Consider the following 10,103-nt stretch of genomic DNA (forward strand, 5'->3'; position numbering starts at 1 on the left):
AAGTAAAACATAAAAATCATGGTTAAAAGCTGTAGTGCTTTGACATTGTCAGAATTCTTTTGTCAGTGTATTCCTCTTTGAAGTTTTACCAAGTACTGATGTTATTCTATTTTTAATGCTTTGGTTCCAGGATTTTCTCCACAGTTCCACAATCAATGGGTCTATTGTTTAATGCTACATGGATATGTTGTCAATTATAGTTCTAAACTGAACATGAAAGTGGAAAAAGAACAAGAAAATGAAAATGGATACTTCTTTTATTAATCCTATTCAGAGAATTTCATGGAGAAAACTTAATTCTAATGTCATAAAGAGCAATGACAAAATCCTTCCAATGTGTTAGTGAGACAGTGTATTGTGAAGATATAAGGTTTAAATTTGTTTGTGTTGACTAATTGAGATGGCAAGCAGAATACTCGCATCTGGATTTCCTCACTGCAGGTTGGCACCTCTCTTCTGCAAATAGAGAACTGTCAGGAACCCCACATTACTTCTGAAGTGAAGACCTGACATAGAATACAGAAGTTCAGGCTAATATTCTGGAGATACAGATTCACTTCCCAGCATGGCAGATCATGAAACTGGATAGCAAAATAAAAAAATCAGGATATGAAAAGTGGCCGACTGATGCCCCACTGTTTATTGTGGTAAAACCCTATCCAGTTCATTAACTACCTTCCGAGATGGAAATCTGTCACCCTTACCCAGTCTAGCCAACATATGACTCAGGGTTTATGCCCGAAACGTCGATTCTCCTGTTCCCTGGATGCTGCCTGACCTGCTGCGCTTTTCCAGCAACACATTTTCAGCTCTGATCTCCAGCATCTGCAGACCTCACTTTCTCCCCAACATATGACTCCAGACTCATAGCAATATGGTTGAATCTGGCCAATGAAAGATGGATAATAAATGTTGGTCTAGCCAATGACATCAACAAATAAAAATACATCTTGCCACAAGAGCTGCTGGCTAGTCAGAGGCTGACAGCTCTCCAGTTCTTGCAGGTAGTGCCTGATGGCTGCAGTGGCTGCTATTGTTAATGAACTGAGGCCCAGCACCAGGAATGATGGTGCACAGTGAGGGTATGATCTGAGAAGGCAAACCAGTAAAACATACAAATGGCATGGACTGATCCGACTCAATTTGCAGATACTTTGAATCAATCTGTTCAGACAAGTTGGGAGACATTTCTGGCCTAATTGAGACTTGAACCCAGACATACAGCAAAACATTAGGGGCACTACCACTGCATCTCAAGAGCATTTAAATTGAAAGCTTCAATGTGCATAAATAGAGAATTGACACACTTTGCATACTTCAAAATGGAGCTCCTGTGCACCCAGTACATTCATTTCCATTTGTTTTCAAACCAAACTCCAATTCCTCTGGAATGCAATGATGAATCTTGCTCCACCACACATTAAGGAAGAACATTTCTGATGTAAACCACTCATTGCATAAACTAGTTATATCTTAGTTAGAATATGTGTCCCATTTCAGGTACTGTACTCGAGAGAGAATTTCAAGAACTGGGAGAAAGCACATAGGAGATTTGCCGTTCAGTAACTTGCTTGAGTAACTGGGATTATTCTCCTTATAACAGAGAAGATTGAGGGAAGATTTAGTGCGGGCTTTTGGAAACTATGATGGTGTTGATAGAGTAGATATGGGTAAACTGATTCCATTGGCAAGAGGACCAATAACAAAAAGTTAGGGATTCAAGGTAAGTGGCAAGAGATCTGAGAAAGAGATAATGAAAATTATTTTACACAGAATGTTGTTCTGATCTGGATGTACTGCCTGACAGTGGAACTGGAAATAGATTCAAGAATAACTTTAAAATGAAAATGGATGTATACTTGAAAAAGAATTGAAGGACAATGAGGAAAGAATGGAAAATAAATTCAATCACTCCTTTAACTAACTGGGACAATTTTAATGAACCATGTGGCATCATCTCTACTCTAAGATTTTGTGATTTTAATTTTTTTTCATGTCCTGGGATCATGTGAAGCAGTGTTAACAAGGCAATGCATATGATGTTTATTTTATAAATAGGAGAGCCATTGTTACAGTTATTAATCACTGGCATAAACATAAACCCATTAAAATGGACATATTCCTCAAGCAGTTCACCTAGCAAAAAAAGGCAAAGTTGAATTCAAGTTCACTTGAATAAATCATCCTCTCATCATTCAGAAGCAAAGTACAGTGGATGTTCAAAATCTGTAATAAAGACAAACAATAAATTAGGAGTAGGCTACAGACCTCGCAGCCTTTGAGCCAATTCTGCCTTTCAAACTAAGTATGGCTTTAATCTAATTTTGCTTTATCTCCATTTCCCTGCCTACCCTGATAATTCCTTTATTGTGTAATTTTAGAGCTACATCTGAAAGTTTGTTCCAGATACTAGTTTCAGAGTTTATTGTCATATTGTTAAGAGAGTGTTACCTACATTCTAAACATAAGGTTACTCCAAAGTCCCAATTCCCCTTTAAACACCTACTTTCAAGCTTCCTCCCTCATCATAAGCTTTCACATTTTTATAAAATCACAGATGAGTTTATTACTTCCCTCCTTTATCCAGCATCTGAAATTTTGTCCTGATCTTTCCCACACCTCCAATTCTCTGACTTGACTAATCTATGGCAATAAGTGGGTAAGAAAAGTCTATAGCCAGGTATTGAAACATCTGAGGTAAATGTAGTGAGCTTTCCTTGTTTACTGTTGGCTTCTCTGAGATCAGAGATTTGATTGATCCAGTAACCTGACCACACAGCCTGAACAAGTAATATTGCTGAAGGATCCTGCATTGATCATAGAAATGTACAAACTTCTAACAGATCAAGACTGGATAAATGCAGGAAGGATGTTTCCAATGATTGGGGAGTCCAGAACAGGCTTCACAGTTTCAGGATATAGGATAGGCCAATTGAGACTAAGATGAGGTGAAAATTCTTCACTCAGAGTGGTAAACTGATGGAATACTTTGTCTTAACAAAATGGTTGAGACCAAAACATAACATCTTCAGGAAGGAATCAGAAATTGTTCTGAGAGCTAAAGGGTTCAAAGGGTATTGGGAGAAAGCGTACTGAGCCAAATGAACAGCCATGATCATAAGAAATGTCAGAGCAGTTTTGAAGAGCCAGATAGTTCACTCTTGCTCCTATTTTCTATGTTCCTATGTTTACCGAAAGCACATAAAAATAACTTCTCTTAACATCATTTTCTGTCTTTGACTGACTCTGCATGACATGAACATAGAACATAGAACATAGAAGAATACAGCGCAGTACAGGCCCTTTGGCCCTCGATGTTGCGCCGATCCAAGCCCACCTAACCTACACTAGCCCACTATCCTCCATATGCCTATCCAATGCCCGCTTAAATGCCCATAATGAGGGAGAGTCCACCACTGCTACTGGCAGGGCATTCCATGAACTCACGACTCACTGAGTAAAGAACCTACCCTAACATCTGTCCTATACCTACCACCCCTTAATTTAAAGCTATGCCCCCTCGTAATAGCTAACTCTATACGTGGAAAAAGGTTCTCATGGTCAACCCTATCTAAACCCCTAATCATCTTGCACACCTCTATCAAGTCACCCCCAAACCTTCTTTTCTCCAATGAAAACAACCCCAAGTGCCTCAGCCTTTCCTCATACGATCTTCCTACCATACAAGGCAACATCCTGGTAAACCTCCTCTGCACCCATTCCAGTGCCTCCACATCCTACCTATAGTATGGCGACCAAAATTGCACACAATACCCCAGATGTGGCCGCACCAGAGTCTTATACAACTGCAACATGACCACAGGACTCCGGAACCCAATTCCTCTACCAATAAAAGCCAGTACGCCATATGCCTTCCTCACCGCACTATTTACCTGGGTGGCAACTTTCAAAAATTTGTGTACATGGACACCAAGATCCCTCTGCTCATCCACACTACCAAGTACCCGACCATTAGCCCAGTACCCCATCTCTTTGTTACTCATACCAAGTGAATCACCTCACACTTACCCACATTGAACGCCATTCCTAATTCAAACCTCCAACTCACCCTCAATGCCATACCTCCGTGTTTTTTGCAGTAGTCTACCATGGGGAACCTTATCAAACGCCTTACTAAAATCCATATACACCACATCTATCGCTTTCCCCTCGTCCATCTCCTTAGTCACCTTCTCAAAGAATTCAGTAAGGTTTGTGAGGCACGACCTGCCCTTCACAAAACCATGCTGACTATCCTTGATCACGTTATTCCTATCCAGATGTTCATAAATCCTATCCCTTACAATTCTCTCTAAGACTTTGCCCACAACAGAAGTGAGACTCACCGGCCTATAGTTATCCCTACTCCCCTTCTTGAACAAGGGAACCACATTTGCTAGCCTCCAGTCTTCTGGCACTACTCCTGTAGACAACGAGGACATAAAAATCAATTTGTCACATGGCTGTCGAAGCCTTAACTTTGAAATAGAGAAATCAAATGACTCCCTTTCCAGGATGTATTAGTTGAGAAATTTGAAAATGAGTCCTTAACTACTATTTACCAAAGGCCTACATTCACCAGTCAATGTACACCTTAGGATTCCTAAGGTCCCACCAATTAAAAGATTAATCTTATTGGCAACCTTGTGAATATGGCCATAGCCATCAGCCTACTGTGTAAGCTTCAAACTGAGGTAAAACATATCAAAATCACGCTGTGTGATAACAGATACCTTTATCAAATTATTATTCATATATCACAAAAACTCAGGAAAGGGCCTATATCCACAAGGTTTAATCCTGGGCAGGGCCCTGTCTACTTTGGATTAGCCTGGAAGGTAAAGCTATCCCTAAAATTTGAACCCCAGGTGAAGTTAGCTGTCTAATGCTGCTACTAAGCAGTAAATCCACCAATAGTTTTCTCCACTAAGAGGATAACAATAAAACTGGCACTTTGCCTCCCACACAAATAAACGATGTGATATGTGAGTTTCAATGTTGGAGTGGTGCTAGGTACACAGGCCATATGTCTCACTGGCAGGATGACTGTAGAAGACAACATGTCACCTTGACCATTCAAAGCTGGCAGCATTCCACTCTTGCTCAATCAAGCTGTGCTTCCAAGCTACAGAAAAGTGTAAGCACTGTTAGATGTGATTCTGCTATTGGACATCATTTGTTAAATAACCCGGATTTTGATAAGAATTACACCGGAAATCAATTTAAGATTCAGTTGGCACCACAGCGTGATGCATTTACACATAGAGTAATAGAGATGTACAGCAGGAAACAGACCCTTCAGTCCAACTCGTCCATGCTGACCAGATATCCCAACCCAAGCTAGTCCCATTTGCCAGCACTTGGCCCATTTCCCCCCAAACCCCTCCTATTTATATATCCATCCAGATGCTTTTTAAATGCTGAAATTGTACCAGCCTCCACCACTTCCTCTGGCAGCTCATTCCATACAGACCTCACTCTCTGCATGAAAAAGTTGCCCCTTAGGTTCCTTAGAATTTTTCTCCTCTTAACCTAAACCTATCCCCTCTAGTTCTGGACTCTCTCACCCCAGGGAAAAGACCTTGTCTATTTACCCTATCTATGTCCCTCATGGTTTTGTAAAACTCTATAAGGTCACCCCTCAGCCTCTGATGCTCCAGGGAAAACAGCCCCAGTCTATTCAGCTCCTCACTGTAGCTCAAATCCAGACACTATATAAATAAATACTTATCACCCTGTTTAATGCAGGCGAAAGGATTGTGTCCATATGTTGCAACATTTTTGAAGAAAGCAGCCACAGAGATAGCCAAATCCTGCTGTGTTCCCATGGTGGTGCCGAATCAGAATCTTGCTACTTGGCTGAAAATTAAGATTGACAGCTAACTGTTTTTGCTGCTGGTAAAACTCAACAGATCTGGCAGCATCTGTAGGAAGAAAACAGAGTTAACTCTCACTGAGAGTCACTGAACCTGAAATGTTAACTTGGCTTTCTGCCCAAGGATGCTGGCAGCCCTGCTGAGTTTCTCCAGTAATTTCTGTTTTTGTTCAGATCTTCAGCATCCACCATTCTTTCGTTTACTTAACTTTATTTATTGCATCTCCATGTCACTTAACAGCCAGTCACCATTTGCTTTTTTTTAGCTGTACAAAATGGCATTTCCTATTTCAAGTCTGTTCCTGCTGTCCTGTTTCTGGCGAATGCAAGACAAAATGCCTCAACTTCTCATCTCCTTTTGGAGGTACTCTCCCTCCCAAAGAAAAGTGATATTGCTTGTCTATATGTAAATGTTTCTCAAATAAAGAATGTGTTCCATTGCAGTATTGTCCTACTTCCAGGCACTTACATACATGCCTGCTTGGAAATGGTTTCGTTTGTTGTTTTAGGTGTTCTTTAGACTAAAGATCTTCTTGAAGAAGTAACTTTCTTTCCTGCATTTAAAAATTGTTCGTGTCAGGCTGGACAGTTTTGTGCGATGTTTGGAACCATACCTGTGTGAAGTTGGTGTGGCACTAGATTGTTTAGTATTTCACACTGAAGTTGGAACATGCAGAATATTTTTCACATGAAATATCTGTCTTCTCTGGCCGAATGCTCCATTGTCCTTTAAATAATCAACACTCTTTGTAAAATGTTCAGTATTTAATGGAACTGCTGCCATATACTTCATAATCTATTTTCCAGACTATGTATCCATTGCTGTATTGGTTTCTCATTAAATAATTACATTTTTAACTGAAAATGTTCAGTGACTGAATTTTTTTTTTAAGTGACCAATGACAATGCTGTCGCATATGAGCTCTTATTGTGAGTTTCCATAACTGTTTGATTCACATAATACATGTAAGTTTTAGTGGGCCTATCTGCAGACTGTCCTGAGATTTGGTATCTGCTATTGAAGCATGATCTTGTCAGTGTCCCATTTGATCTTGAGATGAAACATTGATCAAAAGCTGTTGTGAGGTTGTCAGACATAATCTGTGTCTCACTGATTTTATGTTGATACATGATCTGATTTTCTTCCCACATGCTGAGAAGTGGGCTAACCTATTGTACATTGGGCTTAGTGGAGATGAGGCATGGGCAAGAATCACAGATGTAGATAGGAAATTGGACAAGGCAAGGAAAGAAATTGGAGGCAAGATAGGAAGCAATTAATTTGGTGAACGAGGACTGGCTGAAATAAAAGGTTTACTGGGGTAATCTTGTTTGTGAACCTTGAAAAAGAGGATAGAATTAGACTGTTTGAGATTGGGAAAACATAAGGTGGAGGCCATGGGACAAAGATCTCCCTGCTGATGAAGTCAGTGACAGTCTGGGAGATGAAGTCCCATGGTCCAGGGGAGAACTGTTGGAGAGTTGTATGTAGATGTTCTATGTAGATGTCAGTTCTCCAGTTTTTTTCTCACTATTCCTTCATTGTGGTAGATGGCACTTGAAAACTCTTGCTTCTTATTTTGAGAAATTCAACACCATGCAACAGACAGCTTCCAAAGTCTTCAGTGAAAAAGTAGCTGAGCAACAGAAAAGCCGATCTGATTCAGAATACATCCAATGCCAAATAAACAACTGACATATTGAAAAGAGCCTGAAATGCATGAGTTTTATCTTGATGGGTTTTCTCACAAATTTGGCACTCAGATAAAAGAAGACACTCCTTTGATTTTGAAAGCTTAATTTTTTTTAATCGAGTGTTCATGGATATGTAGAGCCTGTCTTGCTTCTTCAACTGTTCTATTAAAAACTGTTCTATTTAAAAAAAAACTTCTCAAACCAGAAAGAAGCCTGAATATCATTATTTTCGATAAAAGAAAGCTAGGTTTCAGAAAGTTGAGTGGTTGGTGTGTCTGTTCAGATAACTTAAGCCAGTATCATTGTCCACATGGGTGTAAATAAAGACCGACTAAACAGTAAACAGCCTTTCAGTCCATGTTTATAATTAGAATTCAGTTCCATTTTCAACAAATGAATAGCCTACTATTTCAATCACCTAAAGGTTAAGTAAACAATCTATTTAAAATGCCCCCTATTTAATTGGGAAAAAGAAATGCTGGCAACTTGTAAAAATTTCTACATGATATAAACACAATGACTTACTGAGCCTTTTAAATGTTACTCAATTAAAGCTTTATACTCAATTCTTGTTGTATTCGCATTTGAATGAAGGATATTATCCCTCAGGAGCATGAACCTTCAGCCTGCGTTCAGTAGTTCCCAATATTTCAAACATGTCTGGGAATACAATCTCAGTGATGAGAAACAAGAAGGTAAATGAGTTATTTTTCTCTCTTCAGTTAGTGTGCCATTTACTGTGAATCAACCTCTTGGGTGTTTTATGTACTACTCTACTGGGAATTAAATACATTCTCCAATACCTACCAGTTTTTATCCTCAGAGTGAGTTAACCTTCAGTGGAGACGCCTGTTGAATTCTTACTAATCAGTATAATAAGTTATTGGAGTAAGAAATCTTCTTATGTGTGTTACTTAGTGATGGAACCTGATGTCACATCTCATACAGGAGTCAAGATAAATTAGCCTTTTTAAAGTTTCATTCTTGTCACTCAAAGAAAATGGACTTCTTAGGCCTTTTGTTTTATTCTGGAGATCAACACATTTAATCGATTAAAGACTGTTGACTCCACTGGTGTAAAATTCGCAAAGTTGCTTTTTACATCAAATTGCTGTATGAAATCACATTTGCAGGTCTTAATAAAACTTACAGCTGATTCAGCAAGTCATTTTTTTTGATTGCCTAAATGCTGAGGCCTAAATGTTGGGAAAACAGAATCAGCACGATTCCCAGCTCCATTGGAACGCCATTTTGGAAAAAAGTGCCCCATAAATTTGTACTTTTGTGCATGGTGTGCGAAAATGGAAGTCATGGCGGACTAACCCCATTTCGAAGCCTGCCAGGACCAGGTGGGGAGGGGGGAGGAGGTGGGAGAGGGGAAACGGGGCAACACCAGCACTTTGTTAAACCTATGAGGAAAACAGTAAATCAAAAAGCATTCTTCCATCCATCATCCCTCATACTCTCCATGCCAGGTATGCCTGCACCCATGTGGACAAGATCTAGCCTCCATTTCCCCAAGAGCCCTTTTGCCCGTATACCGATGTTAGTTGTTTCTGGTGTGATTTGCTTCAGTTGCTATATATCTCACAAGCACGCAAAAACACAATCACCTCTGTCCACTTGTATGGGCATGTATTATGCTTGTTCTAATAAATGCAGCACAACCATCTAAACCACAACACGACATGTGAGCCTTATATTCCCCTTTGTTCAATCAGTAAAAACTATATAATTCCCTTACCCTATCAGTTGAAAGGGCCCAGTAGTAGAGATGAAAAGGAGATTTACTGCCATGTTCCCATTCAACCATTTCTTCTGAAACTTCTCACTGAGCTGTCCAGATTTCCACCAGAATTGCAGAGGAGCATCATTAAACTATGAACACCAAGGTCTAAGGACTTCTGTGGGACTCCAAGGCAATATGCACAACATCTGCTGATAAAATAGCAAAACAGTGCCAGAAATGTAAATAATCAAAGCAGGAAATGTTGGAGAACTCAGTAGGTCTGGCAGTATCTGTGGAGAGAGAAAAACAGAGTTAACACTGCGGGCCATGATCTCTCTGAGAACATTAGTAAGTGTAAATCACAAAACCTTTTTTTTAAAAAAGTTGCATTCTCGGGTTAGCTGTTAACAATGGGTGATAGTTAGACAATATGTTGAAGGTGTTGGCCCCCTGTGCTCTCTGTCTATGCCATGATGTTTAGATTGATTCTAATCTAAAAAGTGAGATAACGGAGTTTTACATGAATGCATGCAGTTTTTGAGCAAAGTACAATGTAACCCTGCAAGAACAAATTCACCCCACAAAATATATGTGTGCATGTGGGTCTTTGTCTGTGTGTGTGTGTGTCTGGGTTGGGGGTTGAGAGTGTGAGAAAATGTATGTGTGTATGTAGTGAGTGGTGAGTGCAGAGCATCTTAAGTCTGTGAGGGGGTACATGTGTGAGTGTGGGAGTGTATGTGTCTGTAAGGGTGTGTGTGGGTGTCTGTGTGCATGTCTGTGTGTATGTGTGTCCGTGTGTATGTG

The 10,103-nt window shown here is 39.9% G+C and overlaps 1 long non-coding RNA gene across 1 annotated transcript in view; it reads right to left on the bottom strand.

Annotated features, from left to right (window-relative positions):
* Positions 1 to 1,559: 1,559 nt before the first annotated feature.
* The window catches only part of LOC122540676, a 9,274-nt gene continuing 730 nt past the window's right edge, over positions 1,560 to 10,103 (bottom strand). The window contains exons 2-3 of the long non-coding RNA XR_006309377.1: positions 9,315 to 9,589; positions 1,560 to 2,226 (exon numbers count right to left, since the gene is read on the bottom strand). This is a non-coding gene — a long non-coding RNA (uncharacterized LOC122540676). The remainder of the gene's footprint in view (positions 2,227 to 9,314; positions 9,590 to 10,103) is intronic.

Source organism: Chiloscyllium plagiosum, chromosome 35 (assembly GCF_004010195.1).
Source record: "Chiloscyllium plagiosum isolate BGI_BamShark_2017 chromosome 35, ASM401019v2, whole genome shotgun sequence".
NCBI lineage: Eukaryota > Metazoa > Chordata > Chondrichthyes > Orectolobiformes > Hemiscylliidae > Chiloscyllium > Chiloscyllium plagiosum.